The sequence below is a fragment of the Protopterus annectens genome, chromosome 3.part0, assembly GCF_019279795.1.
Source record: "Protopterus annectens isolate FY-2018-M chromosome 3.part0, PAN1.0, whole genome shotgun sequence".
NCBI classification, from domain to species: Eukaryota; Metazoa; Chordata; order Ceratodontiformes; family Protopteridae; genus Protopterus; species Protopterus annectens.
This window is the reverse complement of record NC_056731.1, coordinates 643,361,856-643,388,043: the sequence shown is the minus strand read 5'-3', so window position 1 is coordinate 643,388,043 and position 26,188 is coordinate 643,361,856. Positions and strand designations below refer to the sequence as shown.

General features: G+C 40.5%; 1 protein-coding gene across 5 annotated transcripts in view; it reads left to right on the top strand.

The window, feature by feature from the left end:
• Positions 1 to 26,188, top strand: part of ELMO1 (engulfment and cell motility 1) — a 3,030,107-nt gene that overhangs the window by 2,247,479 nt on the left and 756,440 nt on the right. The window contains exon 1 of one of the 5 annotated variants that reach the window (XM_044065042.1): positions 939 to 1,401. The exons of the other annotated variants lie outside the window; for them this stretch is intronic. The gene's annotated coding sequence lies outside the window, so the exon portion shown is untranslated. Of the gene's footprint in view, positions 1 to 938; positions 1,402 to 26,188 lie in introns of those variants that run through there. 5 annotated transcript variants of the gene reach the window in all.

Here is a 26,188-nt window from a genome sequence, read left to right as displayed (position 1 = left end):
GAACATTACATTATCAAACTGATTCCTGCTGAACAGTCTTTTTGCCTGTCCTTTTCAACAATGGATTTATAAATTATTCTCTCGTGTCTACATGTATACTTTATCTAAGTTGTTTGTTGTACCTTGAATTTTAATATAAAAAAAATAGTTTGTAAGTGCTCACCGTTAGTTTTGATACCTACTCCTTGATGATGTCTGACTTTTTATTTATGTTTAGGACAGTGTCTGACATTAAGTACAATTTATGAATTTTGTTTCTGTTGCATTTTTCCGTTAGACCTGGGAGAGATGGTTAAATTAAGTGGCCTTTGAAGGATTACAGTGTGTGCAGGCAGCAGGTGTGGAAACTGAACCCAGATCTGCAGGATGTATTAGTTCATGCACTGGTGTCTGCGTTCTATGATAATCTGCCATTCTCTTGCTAAAGTTACTCTCACAAAATGCAACATCTATTTCCAGTTGACCGTTTGCTAAAATAGTTTGAAATACTAGGTAAAATGTCAAAGGGCTAGTGGGATTTTTTTTTGTCTTCCAAGAATGTTGTATACTGAAAAGAAGCCCCTATTACTTTTTTGCCAGTATGTAAAGACAGAATAAGATTGCGCAGTTAATGTTTCAAGCTTGCATGTTATTCTCTTCTACACACAGTGTGTAGCAAGGATAACTACAAACCTTGTAAGGACAGATGCGAACAGTACAGCTTCCATGTGCTAGAAGTAATTATTGTCTAAGCTGAGCCCAAGCATGCTGCATTAAAAAGATACAGGGGGAAAAATGAGATTCTGCTGATTATAATGAGGCTGGCAGCAGATGTTCCACGCAAATCCAACTCCCTGCATTTAGCTAGTTTCCATGGAGATGGAATCGGTAATTACAGGGATCAGGCAGTTTATCCTGCTCTCCTCTCCCAGCAAGGTAGAAGCTGTTGATGAGATATTCTTTGCTTAATTGTTCATCCCCAAAAAGGAAGGATAAGTGAAGACAAAAAGGGAATTGTATTTTCTATTATGTTTCTGCCACAACTGTACCTGGAGAAGCTGCTGTTAAGCATCTGAATAAATGGGAAGACTTGACCATGTGATAAAACTGTCCAGTGATTGGCTCTTGTCTCAAAGCTGCTGCCAATCAGGATACAACTGTATTCCTAGCACTATAAACATAAGCAAAGCTACATGCTTTTTCCTGTTGGACTTGCACTGTACTCCATCAGAAGGTGTGCAAATGGAGCTTATTTCACATGGCTAATTTGAAAAAAGAGTTTTATTGAAGACCTACATCGGGGACCATCTGCTACATCTGTGTCTAATGCATATTAGTCAGAACTGCAGGGTATTTACTTCTCATGAGATATTGCAGGGATGATGGAGGATTTGTTTAAAAGAGTGGACCTGCAGAATACATGTAAGTAAATATTCCCCCTTTATATCGTTTTAGGTCACAACTACCCAGATAATTTTGTTGCAGATTAAGTAAATATTTATAGTTGTTGACAAAATTATATGGTCTGTTCACAATGCTGTAAAAAAATATTTTCCAGCAGGATCATGGTTGTTTTCAGTCTACTGTAAAAAAGTTATTTATGTTTTAATAAAACTGTGCCTAAAAATCTTGTGCGAGTTTCCTTGTTTCTTTTGTTAAAAATGCTCATACCGTATCATCAGTAAAAGTCTTTGCTCAATTTCCCTTGCAGCCTTTCTTTTGCATTCGTTGGATGCATATACTCCTAAAGCTGTCACTTGATTTTATGTTCTTTTCCATTTGCTTGCAGCATGCCTAGAAGCGCAAGTGCTTGGCCTCATTTGAAACTGCACAGGCTTTTCCAGACAGGAATTTGATTAGTGTACTTGTTAAGAACAGAGATTTGTTTAATTTGCATAATGATGTGTTAAGTGTATGTGCATGGCTGGAGTGTCATGACAGAATTTCTGTCTTGTGTATGGTCTGTGTTTGTGCTATCATGGGCTGTCTTATACATTTTGGTTCTCTTGGTTTTTGTGTATATATTTAAAGAAAGCCAGCACATGAATGCAGCTGGTTAAGAAAAACTAACACATGTATGACGATGGAGTGCAGTGGTCTCCGTCCCAGGATGTTAGTCTGTCTTTGGGTTAGTAACAGTTTACAGTAGAACTGCCTCTTCTGCACCTGATTATTCTGCAGATTTCCTGCAGGGAGCAGCAGGCTTCCCTGTATACTGCATGGCACTGATAAATAACACTGTGATGTAGCAAAGACTAGGTAGGAATAGCATAGCAGTACAGTATTAACAGTTCGAATGGCTGGGAATACAGAAATAAGTAATATTAGCAAGCACACGTACTTCACATTTAGTTATCTGGGTAATATTGTGGGATCATTGTTATAGTTTCCTTCACATTGGAAGCAAATGTAATGGAATAGTTTTTATTTGTAAAGAGGACAGGAGATTGTAGTCTGTTTACACCATCTGGAGTTTGTCATTTAGTTTATAAATATATGTTATATATTTACTTATTCATTCAATCGTTTATTTTCCTGTCTGGTTATTGACTTTATTCCCTTTGCCTTACAACCCTCGTTGGTTGAGAACCTTATTGTTGTATAAACTAAAAGAATTTTGCTTTAAAACAACCTAAAACATTTACATTAGCTTGCTATAATGAGCAGATAGTCAATTACTGAATGCGATGAACACACAGATACAATTATATTGTATTTGAATTAGAAGTTTTTGTTGCCTACCCAGAGTTTCATTTAGTCATGCAAATGTCATTTAACAGTTTGTTCATCTGCTCTTTCCTAAATGCATTGCTTAAAACTGCTTTCTCTTCAATTTTTTTAAATCCTTCATATGAGTTCTGAAAGTATGTTTCTATTTAAAAATAATATGCTAACTTAAGGAATAAATGACCTGTGTGATTTTATCTACCTTCTGACTGACAGAAATATGTCTTTTTTAGAGCTACTAACTTGAATAAATTGCTAGCAGCCAGTAATACGATCATTTTATGTTTCTTAAATTAGGTAAATTAACCTATGTACGCAGCTGTTTCTTGCAGAACTTGACATTTGTTCACTTTTCTTTTCTTCCACACAGCTTATCTTACTCTGTTATTATCCTGATTTTTTCGACCACATACAGGCAGTTTTAAGTACCTCACTTGCTATAATCCTGTCGTGCCTACTCGCTTTTGTTGCACATACATAACATGTCATGACAGGTGCTGAGGTAGACAAGTATGTATTTGATGTATATTTTTCTGCTGGTTTTTGGCCTTCTGGTTGAGAAATTTTCTTCAATGGAGAGTCAAGTTCCAACATCAGTTGGCTGCCTTTTTTGGTGGTGGTGGTGGTGGTGGTGGTGGTGGTGGGGGGTATTTTGCTACATTGTGCAAAAGACAAGTGACATTTGGTAGTATTAATGACTATAAATGTATCAGCTATATATTTATCCTTTGAGCATAGTTAACTTAACCATGATGCCTGTCTGACTTGGTGATGTGCCACGAAATTGGGCCAGAATCCAGGCATTCGGCTGTTCCATCAAGAGACTTCTGCCACTTTGCAATGTTCTGTTAAGAGTAACTGCATATGGTAGCTTCATTTAAAATGTGCATCTGAACTTCACATTAAAGAGCTCAGAAAGATTTTGATGTTAGAGCCCAAGACTCCTTTTCCACTATCCGGTCTTTCTTGTTGCCACATTATTTACATGTCTTTTCATTAAATTAGTTTGCAGCTGTTTTTCTTGCTTTAGCAGGACATATGTGCGTTTGTTGTTTGTGATAAGAGTTGTAACACCTCTTAGACAATGAGATCATTTTGAGGTGACCTGGAAGCTTTGTTTTGGTTAGCATGTAGTTGTAGGTTGAAAGCATCAAACTCTATCAACAAGTTATCTTTTGTGAGCAGTTTATAGTATTAACTTTATGTATTAAATTGCCATCTGCAGTTATCATTTGTTGTATTCTTTAGGGGAGAATAATAATATGCAGCCAGATGAAGGGTGGTTTGGATGACATCTATTAAAATATTCCTTTTACTAAGTCATGTAGAGTGTAAGGGCAAAAAAGGACAATTTGGCCCATCTGGCCTGCCATTATTGTATTACTGCAAATTAAGTTTTATGTGTTCCTAATCATCTCTGAAGTAGCTATATGTCCTGCCTGTGCCATCTTGAACCTCTTTATATAGTTTTTTTTTGTGTTCAGTGTGCACTGTATAAATATGTTGCTTAAGTAACAAGGCATCCTGCATAACATTTCTGGTTCTTTTCCTCCCTGTTTTTAAACTATGCTCTGTTATTTTAAATTTTTTTCCCTGAAATATGCTCCCCTTCCCAAACACTTAGCATTTGTACTAGTCTACGAAATGGGCTTTAGAAAATTAATGAGCATGTCAGAGTAAATGATTATTCATGGAATAATTCTTTCTATGAAAGAGTGTCCAGTGGGTTTCCAACCTTTTTGGGAGAAAATGGTTTTCTTCCATCACATATTACTTGCACTCCTACTTCTAATTCTTCAGAATATATGAACCATATACTCATAATTTACCATTATGCACTACAGATAAATGACAAAATGGCAGAAAAAAAATGAAGAAAGGTTTTATCTTTAAGACAAAGTTAATGATAACGAAAAATAGCACAAACCTAAGAAAATGTTAAAAGGATTTTTAATCAACAATTACCCACAAAGAGGGTTGTATGGCTCCTATCCCACCACAGATCTTATGTAGCCTATTTAAAGTCTGATTGAATTAATGCAATTACTAGAGGCAGCCTTAAATGAAGGTTCCCTAATGCCATTCTACTTTTGTACAAGAACCTTTTGCCCTAACAACGGTTAAACAACAAGCATACATGCCAAAGATCAGATGAAGATTGCCACTTGAATGGAGTAGGGAGTCTGCTACCAAGCACATGACTTATCAGTTACAGCCTGTTGTGTCTTCTTCCTGGCATATTAAACTATACAGCCAATGCTGCCACAGCTCTTTTTCCAAAATGGCAGCAAGTCATCACTCCTGCATTTGGTTATCATTTGGCCAGTGAAGGTCACCACACAGTTACTACAGTTTGAGATCATTTCTACTTCCTGAGCATATTGCAATCTTGTTTTGCATTTGCTGCCTTCACAAACATTGCAGCTCATAAAAAAATGCTTTTGTCCTGTGTTCTGTGAGTATTTCTTCCCCGTCAACATTTTCTAAGAATACTAGCTGATGTGTTATGTAGCCATGTAATCTGAAGTAGAAAACATACAAGAAAAACACAGCTGTTTTTATAATTCCTGTTATTTTTTACATCCATTCATTTAGAACAAATCATTCCAGTGCAGTCATGTCTTTACAAGCAAACTTCAAAGAAATCAGTTCCTCAAAGTCTTAGTCATGATTTCCATTTTTCTACCAGCTGTATAGGAAGTTGAGAAGACTGCTGCCTCTTTTCTAGGGTACAGTGCTTATTTCAAAACTTTAGTAATCCAGTGTGTTTCTTCAGTGTAGGGTCATGATCGACATCGGCGTATCAACATAAAGAAATGAAACAGTCTGTCTGACTCCGAGCATTCAAATGCAACATCTTATAAGATAATTGCCTTATTCCTTTTTTTGTCCATCCTAATTTATTCATGAAATTTGTATGAACATTTTATAACGGGCTAAAAGCTAAAATAGCTTCACCACCACCCACACAAGAATTTAAAGGGAACATTTGATGTACTATACATGACTGTTCTAGTCAGACAAAACTGCTGCAATGTGATATATCAATGAACAGGCATGGATGCTGTTTTACCCTCTGCACAAGGAAGACATTTCTGTTTGATTTTGAAGAACTGATTCATATAGTACATAGAGCACTGTGATTACACTCTGAATTGAGAAAAATTACAAGAGTTTATCAAAGTTGTGTTAACCAGTTCATAGCTCTAGTCTCACTCTAATCATAACAGTGGTCCAAAACTAAAACAACTTTAAAAACTGTAATATAGCTTTTACTTTCTGTGTAATACATTTTGCATTGCATTCCTTCCTTAAATCTTTCCATTAACTGCACCAAATGGCAGTTTGATTCTGCAAAGCCATACTGACAGTCTAACCCTGCTGGCATGCAGTATACTTATTTTTATCTGTATTGCTTACTGCATAGATAACTGGGCATTTTCTTATTTGTTTGAGACACAGTAGTTATTATTAAATTGTTATCCTGACTGCCACAGAGTAGCACAGCAGAGCAGTGTGTTAACACATCAGCTGCTGTTTGCTTGGCAATGCGCACGCACCACTGTAAGATACAAACATATAGTCAAAAAGGTAATAAATGACAGAAATCAGCTTGGGAAAGTGGGTGTTAATCCCTTTACATTTAAAGTGCAATCGAAGGATATTTACCAGATTGTTTGCTTCTCTGTGAAGCAGCTGTGGTATGCTTACTGTGTGTGCTCACTGTGGAAATAAAGCTCTTACCCACTTTACTGTGCTTCCACCCCACCCCCCAATTTCCCGGTCACCTCCTGAAGTCTCAAACTCAAACTCTCCTAACCATACCTCCTGTTCCTCCCCCACCAACCCACTCTTAAAAAATCGTATCTATGACAAACAGTGCTCGCCTTTCTCTACACCCACAAAAACAGTATTTGCCATCAATAAACAATTCTTACACCACAGCCTTTTCTAACTGCACCATTACCTTGTATAACCAATGTCATTGTACTCCCTATCACATCCTCCACTGACTCCCCTATAATGTATTCCCATCCAGCAGTGCACACCAAGCTCATTGTTTCTCCTTGTTATCTACATTACATTCTGTAACTCTGACAAGTAATGCATTCAATCCAAGGTACTGTCCTCCCTCCACCTCACCTCACTACTCTCAGCATAATCTCTCTTTTTTCCCCTCATTCATTTAATCCCACACCATTACCTCTCTTCTCTTATCTCACCATTTCCCTTTTCCCTCCCACCTCATTTTCCCCACCGCATATTCTGTTAATCTCCCTGGTTTTTTTTTTTCATACCATTGATTTTTAATTCTGTAGCCTTTGTCATATGTGTAAATTTGATAGCAATGTTTGGAAAAGTAAAAAAGCAAGAAATAAGTAATGAAATCATACTCCCAGGCTGTAATATTCTTAGAACAGCCAAAAAAGAAGCAAGCAGGCGAAGTAGCAATAATTTTCAGAAATAATTTAGTACTCTGTCCCTCCACCGTCAGTCCTTAACAATGTAGTAGTTTATTGTCCTCTTTCTTAAAATTAACAATCACAAGTGTGTATGTGTTATTGATTCCTGTATCCCCCAGGCACCACTATCAACTCTTCACAATTCTTGTTATGAAAACAAACAAAAAAAAAACAGAGTCAAAAGCACACTACGCCAACAATTTGACAAAAATAAAATCAGTTTTAATACGTTTGCGCGCTTTTATCCAGTTTATAGCATAGACTTCTTGAGAAACAAAAGGGCATAAAAGTACTTCACCTTTAAATACCCTCCAAATCTGTTACATGCTCATCTACAGCCAATCAAAAAGTCACACCTAATACCTCTCCCATTCATAAATTACTGCAGCTCAGGTTGCAACCATGTGAAAACTGACATTACTTAAATTATACTTCATATGAGCAAAGTTTTTAAAATACTGCTAATTAATGCATTCTCATTTAGATCTGGAAAATTTTAAATTACAAATTAAATTGAATGCTTATAATTTTCCAGGTCTAAATGAGAATGTATTGATTAGCAGTATTTTAAAACTTTGCTCATATGAAGTAATGTCATCCTTTAATGACAATTTTCACATGGTTGCAACCTGAGTTGCAGTAATTTATGAATAGGAGAGCTATTGGGTGTGATTTTTTGATTGGCTGTAGGTGAGCATGTGACAGATTTGGAGGGTATTCAAATTTGTAGTACTTTTATGTCCTTTTGTTTCTGTAGAAGTCTATGCTGTAAACAGGACAAAAGCACTCAAACATATTAAAACTGATTTTATTGTTTGTCTAAATGTGTTTTGACTCCGTTTTTGTTTTGTTTTCATAACTAGAATTGTGAAGTTGTGTGTTATCGGTTCCCAGTTCAGTGCTTGTTACCACTATTAACTCTACTGAAGACCTTTTCAGCATGGGTATCCTTAAATATCCCTCAAGAATCAATAATTTAGGTGACCTCAGCATTGACTAGCTGTCTGTCAACTCAGGCTCCTCCAGTAATTCCATAAATTTATTCACTCTCCCCGAACTTATCACAACTCATACCCTTACAACAAACATAGTAGTAGCCAATGAATTGTTGACTGGATTCACTCCTTCTCCCCTTGCAATATTATCTTTTCAGGCACTTTACCAGATTCCCTAAGAGATTACCCCTCTACTTTTGCTATTAAAAGTCACAGCACCATCCAGAAACAAAATTGGTATAAAAAGTTCAAAACATGACATCTTTCCATAAACTGTATTTTGTCATCTTTAAACTTTCATCTCTGGTCAGAGCTTATTTCTTCTTAGGAAGAAAAAAAAACTGAATTTTGCTTTAATTATTGATGATTTTTTGCTCACAACAGCTTCTAATTTTAATGGCTTTCACTGTCTGCATTTGTTAGTGTTGGTACATTTGGAATTCTTCATTTTTTTTTGAGCCACAGGCAACTGTGGTAATACAGCAATAATCTCTAGTTCTTTCACCATCTCATCATTCTTCTGTGCTAAAGGCACTTCATTAATGGAAGGTATACTCCTTTCAGATTATAATTCTGTAGACATCCTGTGCAGCTCCTGAGGTGCATGGTACAAACACTTGCTGAATATGCTTTACAAAGGATTTGCTGATTGACCAGTAGGCAATTAGTCTTCCTCTTGTAGGTAAGCAAGGTAGTTGTACTTATTCTGATAGTGAACTGCTTGCAGCATATCTGGCTTATTCGTATCATAGTATTTTGTCATTGGCACTAATGTCTTTTCTTATAGATAACTCCATTCACAGACTGCATCTCGATCGAGCAGCTTCCTTAGAAGCATAGTTATCAGTCTTTGAGGTTTACAAGATCCTACCTATAAACCATCCATCCATAAACCCTTTTTGCCATTGTTGCATGTCAGGTTCTGGAGCCAATGTTCAGACCACCAGGTGGCTAGCCTTGTAATACCTGCTTTATAATTCTGTATTTGGCATTTCTGTTTGCACAGTTGATGTGACTTGGTCTGTATTAGCTTCAGTCTGATATTTGTATAGGACCTATGTGTTTCAAACTCATCATTTCTAGTTGATATTTGTAATTAACTTGAAATTCTGCTGTCTGAATCTGTTGTGCAGCTTAGGTGACTTTAGTGGAAATTCTTGCCATCTGACGCCACAGTAATAAAGCATTTATTTTTGTTTGCAACACCTTGTAAGCAAATGTGAACTTCTTTTACTTCATAACAGTAACCCATATTGCTTCCCAGAACTGTAGCAAAGGAGTCTGATGTCAGGAAGCCAACATACCCATTTTACACCCTGTGGCTCCACCGATCCTCTCCCATCCATTCCAGCCCATGTATGTAGACAAAATTTAGGAGTCTATTACACACCTTTTAATTATTTTAATAAATGATTTTGGACTTTTCTAAGATGCTTTACAAAAAGCATATTCCTGGTACAGTAGTAACACTTGTTCTTTATTGTCAATAAATTTAGCATCATGAGACTTGTTAAAAGGACATAAATTAGGATTGCAAAATAAATCATTTAAAAAAGACATATTAAAGGTTTAGGGACAATAGTAGACAACAACTTAAACTTTACCCATTAAAGCCTAGTTCTGAATGAATGTATAGTAAAACATAACTGCATTTTTTGCTGTTTGCTAACCGTACTTTTAACTGGACATCTGTGAACTAATGCCTTAGTTAAAACAACAGCCAGAATTTAATAATTTAAGGTGCAGGCCAGCACATGGTGACTGAATGCCTTTTCAACCATGACCTTATTCACCTCCTGTACTGTTTTTCTCCTAGTGCTTGGAGTATCCCAGTCTTCTCCTGACAGATTCATATGGAGCTAAGTATAGCAGTTTTCTTTTTATTCTAGTCCACTAGTCCATTTCTTCCACTTTGTCTCATTCTCCTCACTTAATGAATCAATGGGTTTCCCATAGGCAAAACACATTCCAAAATGTTGTGGGAGGCAGCACACACAGTAAGGCAGTATGACTGCCCTATAGATGTATTATATATTCCTTTACCAATGAAGAATAAAGCTGATCAGTGATTGGGCAATATATGGGTTGGACACCAAAACTCTCTGCTCAGTGACAGACATTGCTAATGAGCATCTTGTTCCTGTTGCCACTTCCACTCCCATCATGCTTGACCAAGAATCCCACTGTTTCAGTGGATAATTTTCTTTCTTCAAATAACCTTTCACAGCAAGTAAATGCAAAGCTAAGTGGCCCACATTAGGTTCAGGATTCCCAGACACATGTATGAACATATTAACCTCAGTTGAAATGTTTCCTGGATGACCAACTTTTGAAGAATAACATCCTCCATACATAAAGAAATCCCTACGTCACAAGATGGGTTGCCAACTGGCTCACTGACAGAACCCACACTGTAAAAGTTGCAGACTCCAAATCTGACCTCAAACCAGTGACAAGTGGAGTACCACAGGGGTCAGTCCTGGGACCTCTCCTGTTTGGTATCTACTCCTCTGAAGTACAGGCTAACACAGAAGGCCTCTGGCTAACGAAGTTCGCAGAGGACTGCAAACTAGGAGCCATAGTCAAGTCCCCAAATGATGTGGACATCCTACAGAAGGGCCTCGCTGAGACAGATGCCTGGTGTCAGAACCATGGCCTCAAGCTCAATACCAAAAAGTGCTGTGTCATCTCCTTTGTTAAAAACTCTGTACCCATGAGCCACCACATAAGCAGCAATCTGCTTAACACCAGATGTGTGATGAGACCTTGGGACCCAGGTGGACAGTAGTCTCTCCTTTGATAGTCACATTGCCACAGTAGTCAGGAAGTCCTTCTACATGGCACACCTCATCATAAAAGGGTTCTCATCCAGGAAAAAAGAGGTCATTGTTCCCCTCTACTCGACACTCATTAGACCCATTATAGAGTACAACACCCCTTTTGGAATGTACCTCACAAGACATCTGCAGCAGCTGGAAAGGCCACAGAAGTACCTCACAAAGAGGATTACTGGCCTCAAACAAATGCCCTACACTGACCGTCTCAAAAAACTCCAGCTTTACTCCGTAGCATATCGCCTACTCCGAGGTGATCTCTGCCTAACATATAAAGCTATGTCAAACCCAGAGCTGTTGGACATGCTACACCTAAAGTAATCCCAGTCCCATCGAGCTACACACTCTAGGGACATAAACGTTGTCACCACAATAAACAGGACGTGCTGGAGGGATAGATTCCTGTCCCTGAGACTTACCATACTCTGGAACAGGCTACCCATCTATGTCAAGCAAAGTTCTTCATTAGCACTCTTCAAGAAAAATCTTGATGAGTGGATGGGAAATAGGAAATACACCCCGGGATCACTTCTGTGTCTCTGCTCGTCAGTGGCACAGGAAAATAACTTTATTTGGTGGTGTAAGCCAGGGAACCTTGTTGGCTAGGCTTATGTAGGCCCTTGGGCCGATAGCCTAGTACCTACCTATGAACCATTGATTATATAAGAAATACCAAGTCTAGCATTTTCCTTTGGATAGTGACGTTTATTTGAACTCCAAGTGGCAGTTTTTAATGTTTTTATTAGTGGATATTACACTGGATGTACTGTAGTTACCCCGTATCTTCCAAACAGAAACAAAAACATTAACAAAGCAGCATTAGGGGAACTTGTTCTCAATAAGATAGCCCATGAACAACTTTGTGACATTTCTCCTGAAGGGACATGAACACCACTTGCATCATGTGACATCCTTTACTGTAAATTAACAGCCACATTCAGCCATATTTTCTTCGTATTCTCAGTTTAAAAATATTTTGCCTAAGGATACAATTGCACTCTTAGTTTTGGCCCCATTGCCCAACACTAGCCGAAATCCGTGTTGAATAAGCTTTTAGGTTTCTTTGTTTATTAACCAGGTTAGAACACTGACTCAGATGGACCTTTTTCCGGCTCATTCAGGGTTCAAACAAATCAAGTAAAAATTCATTGAAATTTCTTCCAGAGAATGGTTCATTGTTCAGAATCATAGTAGATAATTACAGTGGCTTCTTACAGAGATAGTTTAGTGAAGTAATATTTTATAAGAGTAGACATCACAAAAGCTGATGGAAGAATGCCAGTATTGTTAGATAGTACAGTAATTGTTGCTGTTTACAATATATGCAGTTGAAGCATTTGGAAACGGGGTAGAAAGGTCCAGCTAGGAGGATGGGGGCTGCATCTAAAGAGTAGGTGGAACTAGAGGGGGGACCTGGGGTATAGATTAAAAGTGAAGATAGACCAATTTGCAATGGAAGGAGCTGTGTGATAGTTTTCTAGATAGAATGATTAAAGTGAGTCATGTAATTACTGTTGAGTTATTTGTTTAGCTAAGTTGATAGGCTAGTTAGTTGCATAGTAGTAGCATCTGACTGGTGTACTTCATCCTTTTTGGTCAAGTGGAACCAGTATTCCTGTAGGATTGACCTACAAATGCATTGGTCATTAAATATAAACCTGTGATTTTAATTGGCTTGTTTAGACAGGCTTCCAGGTGGACAGCCATCTTGATGACCTGGCCTTTATAAGCTAATTTAGCTTTAAGGGTCCACACAAAATTCTTGCCCCTTTGTAAACTTCTCCTGTGAGGTAAAATAAAATTATCTATAGACCAGTTTCATGAAACTCTTGGGATTTTAATTTGTCACTGAATCCTTGAGCCAGAGGAGACAACAGCTCTTGTAAATGGTGGAGAGGCAATGATTAAAACTATTTGGGCGTATTGTACATTAAAGGGACATGTATGATACCGGTCTGATTTATTTATTTATTTCATTTCCTCTCTGCTCAGTGCACCCCCCTGTAGCAAATTTTCCTGTCCTCTGCTGCCATTCCTCTGAGCTTGATATTCTCATCCCTTTGTGTTGTGTGGTCCGTGTATTACGATCATCACTGTTAGTGACCGAGTGTGGTGGCCTTATACTGGGGTCGTCTCTACATACTTTTCTTGCAAGATTACACTGTTTTGTGTAGCTTGTCCCTTCTCCTTATAGAGATTTTTTTCCCATGAAGGAAAATGCTCTCTGTAGGGGATGCATGTCTTCAACAAACACACCCTTAGAAGTAGTTTGTTTCCACTTGCAAGATGACATATATCTCAACGAGGCATGTACTTTTTGGGACACATCTTTAGATCTTTTAGGATTCATTTAAGATCCTCCTCATCTTTAGATGATATGAATGTAACTGTGGTTTGTTGAAGGATGGAGAGTCCTAGTGTTGTCAATTTGATGTTGTCCCTCCTGCCCCAACTCCTGAATGTCATTTGTGCTTAAGATAAAAGTGGGAAATTTCAAAACACTGTTGTATAAGGTCAGCTGCACCCCTCCCAGCCCCCCCAGAATTTCAGTGACTTTTTACAAATAGGATTATGATTCAGGGCTCTGATTGTAATTACATTATTATGTGTTTGAGACGCAAGTTGCCAAATAATTCACCTTGAGAACGAAGCTCAAGAGGTGAATCTTAGCATCAATGTCAAGAACACACAACGGAGGGTTACAATTGGAGACCCAATCATAATTTTTTGTTGTGCATAGACGTTTACCTGCTCAATGTATTACTGATTGTTGTTGTTGTGTCTTTCGGCTTTTCCCGGTTAGGGGTCGCCACAGCGGAACTCCGGTCTGCTAATGATTGGTAGTTGATTTTTACATGCCGAGTTACCAGCCCTGATGCACAACCTTCAACGAAGGTATGCCCATTCACGCATGTCTCCACGCAGAAGACGCTCTAGCTGAGAATCGAACCGGACAGCGTCTTACTGTAAGGCAACAACGCTACCGCAGCACTACCATGTATTACTGATTAAAGAAAAAAAATCACTAAGTATTTTATTAGCTTTGAAAGCTAGTGAAGTCCTTAGCAATAACTGAGAGTACTCGGTGCATAGTATGAGACCTGATATTAGCAGCACTTAAAAAGGCATGTGTAACAGTTGTTAAGCACCTTTCAAAGTACTTTTAATATCAGGTCCCGCTCTGGGTTAGTGCTCAACTAGGTTGTCTTCTTACCGATACTGGTGCATAGTCATGGCACTCCATGAACTACAAAGGGGTTAGTGCCTGTAAGTGTGACTGCAAAATCTTTTTATACTACTTATGGGATAATCACCTTCAAGACCATTACAGTATTTTGCCCCTGATGATTTCTATTTGAGATAACTCTGGTCTAGTTCTTTGAATTCTTCTCAACAGTCAGACCTCAAGACACTGCTTTCTGTAGGTGATTGATGCAGATCCAGTTCTTGAGTTAAAAGTTTTCCAACCCCCAATGCCTGATGATTAGAGAAGAGCTTGTGAAGAGAGTTTTGATCAATGCTTTTCTGACTGGACGGTTGTCAAACTATTGAACACCTCACTGGATATTTCTGCTAGAAATCCTACTGGATACTAGATTAGTGAAATAAAGGATCGACTGGTTAAAAGCAAGCTAATCACTGATTCTATGTTATTGTTAAAATCTTTTCTGTGCATCCATTTCCTTAAATATTGTTGAATTATGATTCCCAACAGTAGAGTCTGATAAAGTCCTGGTGAAAGACAAACATGCCTACTTATGCTTTGTAGACGCTCAAGCCAGCAGTGCAGTTAACATGCTGTTTGCATTCAGCACTTTGTGGATCGTAGCTTCTTGAATTTGCTTGTTTTGTTATATGTCTGTGTATACATACATACATACATACATGTATACATGAATGTAGACATGCACAGATGTAGGTATATGTCAATAGATAGATATTAGCACCTTGATAGGCTTTTCATCTCTCTGCATCAAGTGTTATTTCTGGTCTGCTAAGCAAATTCCACAAGTAACATTTTTGCTTACATAGGTAATATTGGTAGATTACATACATACATAGTTATATAAATTCTGTTAACTGCAACTAAGCAGATGTTCTTCGTGTTTCACTGTTATAGTCACTACATTTGGGTAACCTGCTGGCAGGTTGCCCGCATTCGGCCTGAATATCAAAGTCTTGGGTCCTGCGTTGGTTGCTGTCTCCTCTTCCATGACGTCAGGTCGTCAGGGGTATAAAACATGCAGCCGACACCATTTTCTTCAGTCTCTCTTGCCGCGCATTGCCTGAAGCAGAAGCAGTTCGCAAGTGCCAGTCGGCCGACTCCTGAAATTTTCGCATTCGAGTTTCAGAACTGAAGTCTTCAATTAAAGCTACGTACCCCATTGGGGAAACATTTTCTTGCTCCTTACCGATGTCAGTAAAAGTTAATAATTGCATTACTTGTGGGAAGCAAATACCAGATAAGGATTTTCATTTGTACTGTATTCCTTGCCTAGGCCCAGATCATAACGTGCCTTGCTGTCGGTTTTGTGCTAGATTTAACCAACGCACTATTAAGCGTTGGTATATCTTTGCTTCAAAATATTTTGGAAACAGATTTAATTACCCTGAAATGTCATCGGATAGCAATCCAACTACCAGAGTTCACAAAAAACGCAAAGAAAAGGACAGAGACATACCGTCAAGGTCCAAAACTGATGACGAAGCTCCTCCTAAGCCAGTCGCCGGTTCACCGGTACTCAGTGAGGCGCTTTCGCAGCCCCTGATTTCCGCTACTTTCGAGTCGCAGGCCTCTACTGAGACCCGTGTGGAGTCTGGCATGTCGCGAGATTCTCAAAGTATTATACCCGCGGATGTCTCTCCCTCGGATGGGTCCGGAGCCACTGAGCAGGCAACTGCTTCTGAGGGTGTTTTCAGGCCTCAGCATTTCTATATAAAACCGATGCCAGTTTCAAAAACAAAGACAAAAGCAACTTCTAAGGCAAAAAAAATGACGCATGAGCCACGTGCTCAGGCCTCTATGCCCAAAAAACAGATGATCAAAATGGCTGAAGACTTAATTACCTTGATCAGGGGTTCCCAACCTTCCCCCGATAAGAGGCCTAGGCAAGACACTGATTATGAATCTTCAGATCAGGTTTCTATTTCTTCTGATTCCTCTTCTGATCAAGAATTTTCCATACCACCCTATGAGGAATCAGATGCAGAGGAATCCATTACATCTGCATCTCCTCCTGAAGATTATTCTTTTGGAGAAACCTTGCATACTTTGAGGAAACATTTTCATTGAGAGAGTCAGGATTTCTCAGAATCAAAAAAGAGGTTTAGGGATTTCCTTCTTCTTCCTCAGCATAGGCCTTTGGCCATACCTCCTGTATTAGACATTGTTGATGATGTGTTTTCGGAATCAAGCATGGCTCTAGATTCCCTACCTCCTAGTAAGCCAGACAGATATTAACAGGGTTCCTGACTCCCACAAATTTTTATTCAAAAATCCTGCTGCTGACCCTGAAATTATCTCACAGGGTCCCAAAGGTGTAAAGGCCTCAACAGCTAAGAATCCTACCCCCTCTGATAGAGATTCCATGGCACTGGATAGAAGGAGAAAGAAGGTTTATATGTCTGCAACCTTGGCAGTTACGGCCTTAAACTTCCAGTTTCATATGCTTAAATATCAACAGCATGTTTTGTGATTATTGAAACAGAAAATGATGTTGATTTCTGAATGTGTGGAAAATAAAGAATTGCAGGAATTATTGCATGTAGCAGAACAGGTTGGAAAGCATACTTTGCAATGTGGTTTTGATTCCTTGGAGGCCTCCTGCAGGGCCGCAGTTACTGGATCTGTGATTAGAAGGCATGCCTGGCTCAAGGAGCAAAATCTGCCTGATCATGTTAAAGCTAAATTGTTGGATGCACCTTTACAGCATGATACTCTGTTTGGTAATAAGGCAGAAGACGTTTTAAAGAAAATGGAAGACAATGCTAAGTCTATGCAAACTGTAAAAGACTTTTTACAAGTGCAGCCACCATGATTCAGTAGACACTAGCCTACAAAAAATGGGTCCTTTCCTGTGTCCGACAGAGCCTCATGGGGCAAATCCAGGCGCTCAAAAGGCTCTAGATACCAATCACAGGGTTCTTACAGGTCAAAGCAGTGGGGTGCCTCTACCTCCAAATCCGGAGGAAACAAAGCACAACCCTACATTTAACAGTCTCAATGACTTCCCTCTGCCATCACCAAGCACTTATCTTTTGGCTGCCTTCTTAGGGGGAAAATTAGCACTTAATGCTCAAAATTGGCAGTTAATAACCCAGGACAAGTGGGTATTAAGCATAGTATCCCAGGGATACAGATTTCATTTCCATACCTTGCCGATTCCAAACAGTTGGCCAGATCTGCCACAAAATTAATGGGCAGAGGTGCAGAAACAAGTTACATCCCAAATAGATATGGGGCTATTCAACCAGTACCAGAACGGGAAAAAGGGCAAGGGTTTTACTCAAGACTGTTCCTGGTACCCAGAAAAGACAATGCCTGGCGCCCAATACTGGATTTATCGATTTTGAACACATTCTTGGACATCCCAAAATTCAAAATGCTGACTTTGCAACAGCTTCTGCCCATGCTGGGCAAGAACGCTTGGCTAGTGACTCTAGACTTAAGAGAGGCATACCTGCATATCCCAATAAGGAAATCGTGCAGAAGATACCTCCGCTTCAAGGCTGGTTTTATGCATTACCAATTTTCTGCACTGCCCTTTGGTTTATCTACTGCGGCCGGGTCTTTACAAAGTGCCTGGCACCAGTAATTGCATTTTGCAGACAAAGAAGCAAACAATCTATCCTTACTTGGACGGCTGTCTCATTCAAGCAGAAAAAAAGAACATTCTTCTTCAACATCTGGCATTTGTAAAAAGGCTTCTAACATGCCTAGGGTACACAATAAACGGAAAGAAATTACAACTGGTACCCTCTCAAAAGATTACATTCCTGGGTGCAAGCTTGAATACAACTGCCCTGATGGCTTACCTTATGCCAGACAAACAAAGGCAACTGACTATTTACTTCAAACAAATGGCAACAAAAACCCAGTTATCTGCAAGACAAATTCTGCAGGCTTTGGGGTTCATGGCATCCTGCAGTCTACTAATTCCATATGCAAGATTGCATATGAGGAAACTACAGTGGTATCTAAAAAGTTTATGGAGTGAGCATTGTCACAGTCTGGAAGCAATGATTCCTCTCATTCCCTGCCTACAACAGGAGTTTCTTTGGTGGGCAGAGACATGTCTCCAGAACATGGGACGGTCTTTCACTCTACCCCTTGCCACCCAAACCCTAACTACAGATGCATCAGACTATGCTTGGGGGGGGCCCACCTGGTGGGGAGATGCATTCAGGGCATATGGAGCCCAAAACAAATGCATCTGCATATCAACCAGAAAGAGATGTTAGCTGTTCAGAATGCCCTGACAGCCTTCAAGGACTTACTCCATCCAGGACAACTACTGATAAAGACAGACAACACCACGGTTATGTGGTACATAAACAAGCAGGGGGGTACACATTCCTACCCCCATTGCAGACTAGCCATGGCATTGTGGGACACAGCCTTGACTTACCAAATACAAAATACTCTGGCAGATGACCTAAGCAGAAATCTTATGGACCCTCACGAGTGGAAACTGGATCCACAAGTCTTCAGCATAATAACAGAGAAATGGGGGAGTCTGGACATAGATCTGTTTGCCTTTCCCCAGAATTATCAACTGGACAAATTCTGCACAAAGACTTATCACAGACAAGCATGTAAAATGGATGCCCTATCCTTCAGTTTGAAAAACCTATCAGTCTATGCCTTTCCTCCTCTGCCTCTTCTTCCCAAGGTCTTACTAAAGGTCAGACAGGAAAAACCAAAAATGATCCTAATTGCCCCGGGCTTGCCTCGCCAGCACTGGTACCCAGTTCTAAGGAATATGTCTCAACTCCCTCCTTGGTACTTGCCTCATCTACTGTCTCAGCAGAGCAATCAAATTCTGCACAGTCAGCTCCAAACTCTGAACCTGGCAGCATGGCTGATCAGGTAATTATTCAAACAACACCTCTGAGTAAATCTGTGATGGATGTCATTTTGGAAGCCAGAAGGCCTAGTACTAGAAAATCTTATGCTGATAAATGGAAGAGATTCTGTGCTTGGAACCAAGCACAAGGGACGGACACAGCAAAGCCAAATATTTCCAAAACTTTTTCTCTGCAATAAAGTTTTTTGGTACAATTACTTGCTGGTTCATCAAGTTTTTGGATTTAGCTGCATATCGAGCTGTCTTCTGCCTGCTTTGGGGAATTTTACAGCTATATATGGCTATGTTTGGTGAACTGTACTGTAGAGAGGTGTAGACAGCATGCTACTACTACTCAAAAGTACAGCTGTGTACACGTACCATAAATGTAGATGTTCGAGTGTATTCACTGTTACAGTCATTACATTTGGGTAATCTGCTGGCAGGTTGCCCTCAGTTGGCCTGAATATCAAAGTCTTGGGTCCTGCGTTGGTTGCAGTCTCCTCTTCCATGACATCAGGTCGTCAGGGGTATAAAACATGCAGCCGACGCCATTTTCTTTAGATGTTATTCGTGTTTCCCTGCTGCAGTCATTACATTTGGGTTATCCTGCTGGCAGGTTGCCCTCAGTCGGTCTGAATTCCAAAGTCTTGGGTCCTGCGTCGGTTGCTGTCACCTCTTCCCTGACGTCAGGTCATCAGGGGTATAAAAGATGCAGCCAACGCCATTTTATTTAGTCTTTCTTGCCACGTGGTGCCCGAAGCAGAAGCAGTTCGCAAGTGCCGGTCGGCCGACTCCTGAGATTTTCATGTTCGAGTTTCAGATCCGAAGTCTTCAATAAAAGCTAAGTACCCCGTTCGGGAAACTTTTTTCTTGCTCCTGACTGATGCCAGAAAAAGTTAATAATTGTATATCTTGTGGGAAGCAAATACCTCAGAAGGACTTTCATTCTTAGTGTATTCCTTGCCTAGGCCCTGACCACGACGTTGCTAGTTGTCAGATTTGTGCTAGATTTAACCATCACACTATTACGTGTCAGTACGATTTTGCATTAAGCTATTTTGGGCGAAGATTTAATTATACAATGGCGTCGGATAGCCATCCGACTACCGGAGTTCATAAAAATTGCAAAGAAAAAGAAAAGGACAGGCAACCGAGGTCCAAAACTGACGACGAAGCTTCTCCTAAGCAAGTCACCGGTTCTCAGTGAGGTGCTTTCACAGCCCCTGATACCTGCTACTTTAGAGTCACAAGCTGCTACCAACTCCCATGTGGAGCCGGCCAGGCCGCTAGAAACTCAAGGTATTGGAACCTCGGAAACTATTCCCTCAGATGGATCCGGAGCCGCTGAGCAGGCATCTGCTTCTGAGGGTGTATTCAGACCTAAACAATTCTATATAAAGCCTACTTCAAAGACTAAGACACCTTTAAAGGCAAAGAAACAAGTTCACCAGTCACAAGGACAGGCCTCCATGCCCACAAAACAGATGCTCAAAATGGCCGAAGACTTAATTACCTTGATCAGGGGTTCCCATCCCCCTCCTGATAAGAGGCCTAGGCAAGAGACAGACTATGAATATTCAGATCAGGTTTCCATTTCTTCTGATTTCTCTTTTTATCAGGAATGTTCTCTTCCCCCCTATGAGGATTCTGATGCTGAAGAATCCATTCCTTCAGCTTCTCCTCCTGAGGACTACTCTTTTGGGGAAACCTTGCATACCATGAGGGAGCACATTCACTGGAAGAGGCAAGGCTTTTCAGAATCTAAGAAAAGGCTCAGAGATTTCCTTTTACTACCTCAGCACAGGCATCTAGCTATCCCACCTATGTTGGACATTGTAGATGATGTGCTCTCGGAGTCTAGTCTAACCCCTGACTCTACCTCCAGCTTCTGTTAAGCTGCACAGATACTACAGGGTCCCTGACTCTCATAAATTTCTTTTCAAAAACCCTTCTGCAGACCCAGAAACTATTTCTCAGGGTCCTGAGGGGGTCAAGGCTTCTACTGCAAAAACTCCTACCTCCTCTGACAGGGATTCCAGGGCTCTGGATAGATGGGGAAAAAAGGTTTACACATCTACTACTTTGGCTGTAAGAGCTTTAAATTGCCAGTTTCATATGCTCAAATATCAGCAATATATCATGACACTGTTTAAACAGAAAATGATGGCAAATTCTGAATGTGCAAAAAACAAAGAAATGCAGAATTTATTGCATGCAGCTGAACAAGTTGGAAAGCATACTTTGCAATGTGGGTTTGATTCTTTGGAGGCCTCCTGCAGGGCCGCTGTTACGGGTTCTGTCATTAGGAGGCATGCTTGGTTAAAGGAACAAAATCTGCTTGACCATGTTAAAGCAAAATTATTAGATGCTCCTTTACAACATGATACCTTGTTTGGTGTTAAGGCAGAAGAGGTGTTAAAGAAAATGGAGGACAAAGCTAAATCTATGCAAACAGGATTGCTTACAGGTACAGCCACCTAGATTTAGCAGACACTGGCCTACAAAGAATTGGTCCTTTCCAGTCTCAGACAGACCACAAAGGGGCAGATCCAGACGCCCTAGAGGCAGATCTCAGCCGCAAGGATCCTACAGGTCTAAGCAGTGGAGTGCTTCTACCTCCAAAGGTGGAGAGGACAAATCATAATCATACAGGAAACAGTCCCAATGACTTCCCCCTGCCTGCGCCAAGCACTTATCTTCTGGCAGCACCCTTAGGGGGAAAACTAGCACTTTTTTCTCAAAATTGGCACATTATAACCCAGGACAAATGGGTTTTAGACATAGTGTCACAAGGCTACAAGTTTCATTTCCATACTCTGCCAAGGGCAAAAATCAGTGGGCAGAGGCTCAAAAACAAGTCACAGCACTCATGGACATGAGGGCTGTTCAACAAGTACCACAGTAAGAGCAAGGACAAGGATTTTACTCAAGACTGTTTGTGGTACCCAGAAAGGACAAAGCATGGAGACCAATACTGGACCTATCTATTCTAAACACTTTCCTGAATATACCAAAATTCAAGATGTTGACCTTACAGCAGCTTCTGCCCATGCTGGCAGCAAGGCTTGGCTCGTGACTTTAGACCTAAAAGAGGCATACCTGCATGTCCCAATCAGACAATCATGCAGAAGATACCTCAGGTTCAAGGCTGGCTCAAAGCATTACCAATTCTCTGCACTGCCCTTTGGCTTATCTACTGCGCCCAGGGTCTTCACAAAGTGCCTGGTACCAGTAATTGCTTACTGCAGACAAAGAGGAATACAAATATATCCTTACTTGGATGACTGCCTCATGCAAGCAGAGAACAAGGACATTCTACTACAGCATCTGACTTTTGTGATAAAACTCTTAACAGGCCTAGGGTACACAGTCAACAAAAAGAAATCAAAACTTGTACCCTCTCAAGAGATAATATTCCTGGGTGCAAGCTTAAATACAACTGCCCAGATGGCTTGTCTTACTCCAGACAAACAAAGGCAACTGACTACCTATTTCAAGGAAATGGCAACAAAGACCCAGTTATCTACAAGAAAATTTCTGCTGGCTTTGGGCTTCATGGCATCTTGCATCTTACTAATTCCATATGCAAGACTGCATATGAAGAAAATTCAGTGGTACCTAAAAAGTGTCTGTACACATCATTGCCACAGCCTGGAAACAATGATTACTCTAATTCCTGCCTGCAACAGGAATTTCGATGGTGGGCCAAGGCTTGTCACCAAAACAAGGGACAGCCATTCTCACTACCCGCAGCCAGGCAGAGCCTAATGATGGATGCATCAGATTATGCCTGGGGGGCACAAATAGCAGGAAGAGGCATTCAGGGCACCTGGTCCACAAACCAAAAGCATCTACATATCAATCAAAAAGAGATGCTAGCTGTTCAAAATGCCCTGACAGCCTTCAAGGACCTACTTCATCCGGGACAAATACTGATAAAGGCAGACAACACCATGGTCATGTGGTACATAAACAAGCAGGGGGGCACACATTCATACCTGCTGTGCAGACTAGCCATGGCTTTATGGGACACAGCATTGACTTACCAAGTTCATCTGCAGGCACAATTCCTGCCAGGAAAGGAAAATACTCTAGCAGACAAACTAAGCAGGATCCTCATAGATCCCCACAAGTGGCACCTGGATCCACAAGTCTTCAGCATGATAACAATGAAATGGGGACGCCCGGACATAGATCTATTTGCCTCTCCTCAAAACAATCAACTAAAAAGATTGTGCACAAGGACTTATCGCAGACAAGCTTGGAAAGTGGACGCCTTATCTTTCAACTGGACAAACCTATTAGTATATGCCTTTCCTCCACTTCCTCTCCTCCCCAAGATACTCCTAAAGGTCAGGCAGGAGAAACCAAAAATGATTCTGATTGCCCCAGACTGGCCACGCCAGTACTGGTATCTGATCTTAAGGAACTTGTCCCAATGCCCAGCCTAAACCTTACCTCAAATACCTCATCTACTGTCCCAGCAAAACAATCAGATTCTGCACAGCCAACTCAGGACCCTAATCCTGGCAGCATGGTGGATATAATGTAGCCATACAAACCACACCTCTCAGTAAAGCTGTGATGGATGTCATTTTAGAAGCCAGAAGGCCTAGTACTAGAAAATCCTATGCTGGGAAATGGAAGAGATTTTGCGCTTGGAACCAAGCTCAAGGAACTGATACAGCTGTCCGAAATATTCCTCAGATTTTGCAATACTTAACTGAGATGCTGGACAAAGGCCTATCATTTTCATCAATTAAAATCCATGCCTCTGCCATTTTGGCTCATTACAATACAGAGCCAGCACTCTTTTCTCATCCTTTATTAAGGCAGTACCTCAGAGGAGCCAAAAACTTAAGGCCTGCAAGGAGAACGCCAGAACCTGCATGGAACCTCAATTATGTCTTGGAAAAACTCACCTTACCGCCTTTTGAGTCAGCTGCTACTGCGGACATAAAGTTCTTGTCTTGGAAAACAGCTCTGCTCCTAGCAATAACTTCTGCAAGACGAGTATCAGAGCTACAGGCTCTCATGGCTGTGGAACCCTTTATCATTTTCTATCCAGACAGGGTGTCTCTGAGAACCAACCCTATATTTATGCCTAAGGTGGTATCCAGTGCAGCCCTTAACCAAACAATTCATTTGCCAACTTTTTATCCAAATCCACAGAACAAGGGGGAGAAAATTCTGCATTCTTTGGACATACACAGACAACTTAGATTCTATTTAGACAAAACTAAAGTTTTCAGAAAGACAGAGCAATTACTAGTGGTATATGCCACAGCATCACAAGGAAAGGCTATCTCCAAGCAGACTATTTCAAAGTGGATAGGACACTGCATTCGTTTCCGCTACTCACAGCATGGCAAACCAGTGCCTAATGGCATTAGGCCACATTCAACCAGAGCTGCAGCCACTTCTGCAGCCTTTCTCAGGGGAGTACCAACCAAGGACATTTTGGAGGCTGCTACTTGGAGTTCAGTGCATACCTTTACAAAACATTACAATCTGCCTCATTACTCTAAATCTAGGGCAAGCTTTGCCAATGCAGTTCTGCAGGGCCTGATAGCCGCTCCTAATGATGTTTACCTCCAGCCCCCCAACCATAGCTTTGGGACTCAACCCAAATGTAATGACTGCAACAGTGAAACATGAAGAACATAGTACAGTTGTGTACACTTACCATAAATGTAGATGTTCGAGTGTATTCACTGTTGCAGTCCAGGTTACCCACCCGCCACCCCCCCTTATTTTTGCTGGAACTTATCTTTCCTTCTCTAATCTATGCAACCTAGGTGGTGTATTTGCTTATAGATGAAGGTAAAGCTTATTTTGGTGCATGTATGTTTTATTTACATATTTTTAGCCTACCTTTTTGGGGCACCTGACATCTGGGGCAAGAAAGACTAAATAAAATGGTGTCAGCTGCATCTTTTATACCCCTGATGACCTGACGTCAGGGAAGAGGCGACAGCAAATGACGAAGGTCCCAAGACTTTGGAATTCAGGCTGGCTGAGGGCAACCTACCAGCAGGATAACACAAATATAATGACTGCAACAGTGAATACACTCGAACATCTACATTTATGGTAAGTGTACACAACTATACTTTTTTCTTGCCCCAGATGTCAGGTGTCCCCCAAATGGGGAGCAAAAAAAAAAAATATATATATATATATATATATATATATATATATATATAAATGCAATTGTAACAACATAAACTTTACCTTCATCTAAAAGCAAATACACCACAAAGGATGTAGAATATAGTGAAGGAAAGAGAAGTTGTAGAAAAAAGGGGGATGGTGGGTGGGTAACCCGGACTGCAACAGTGAATAAACTCAAACATCTACATTTATGGTAAGTGTACACAGCTGTACTATGTTCTTCATGTTTCATTGTTGCAGTCATTACATTTGGGTAGAATCCCAAAGCTATGGATGGGAGGCTGGAACTAAATAGCATTAGGAGCGGCTATAAGGCCCTGCAGAACTGCAGCGGCAGAGCCTGCCCTGGACTTAGAGAAGAGAGGCAAATGATAATGCTTTGTAAAAGTATGAACAGTGCTCCAAGTAGCAGTTTCTAGAATGTCTTTGGTTGGCACCCCACTGAGAAAAGTTGCTGAGGTAGATGCAGCCCTGGTGGAATGTGACCTGATTCCCTTGGTTTACCATGAAGCAAATAGCAGAAACAAATGCAGTGGCTTATCCACTTTGAAATAGTCTGCTTTGAAATAGCCTTCCCCTCTGATCCTGCAGCAAATGCCACCAGTAGCTGCTCAGAATTTCTTACAGATTTGGTCCTGTTTAAGTAGAATCTTAGTTGTCTGTGTACGTCCAAGGAATGCAGAATCTGCTCCCCCTTATTCTGTGGATTTGGGTAAAAAGTTGGCAGGTGAGTAGTTTGAGCCACACTGGATGTCACCTTAGGCATAAAGGAAGGATTGGTCCTGAGGGACACCTTGTCCGGGTAAAATGTAATAAAAGGCTCCACAGCCATGAGAGCCTGTAGTTTTGAAACACTTCTTGCTGAAGTGATTGCCAGAAGGAAAGCTGTTTTCCAAGATAAAAACTTTATATCCACAATAGCTGCTGGTTCAAATGGAGGCAGGGTG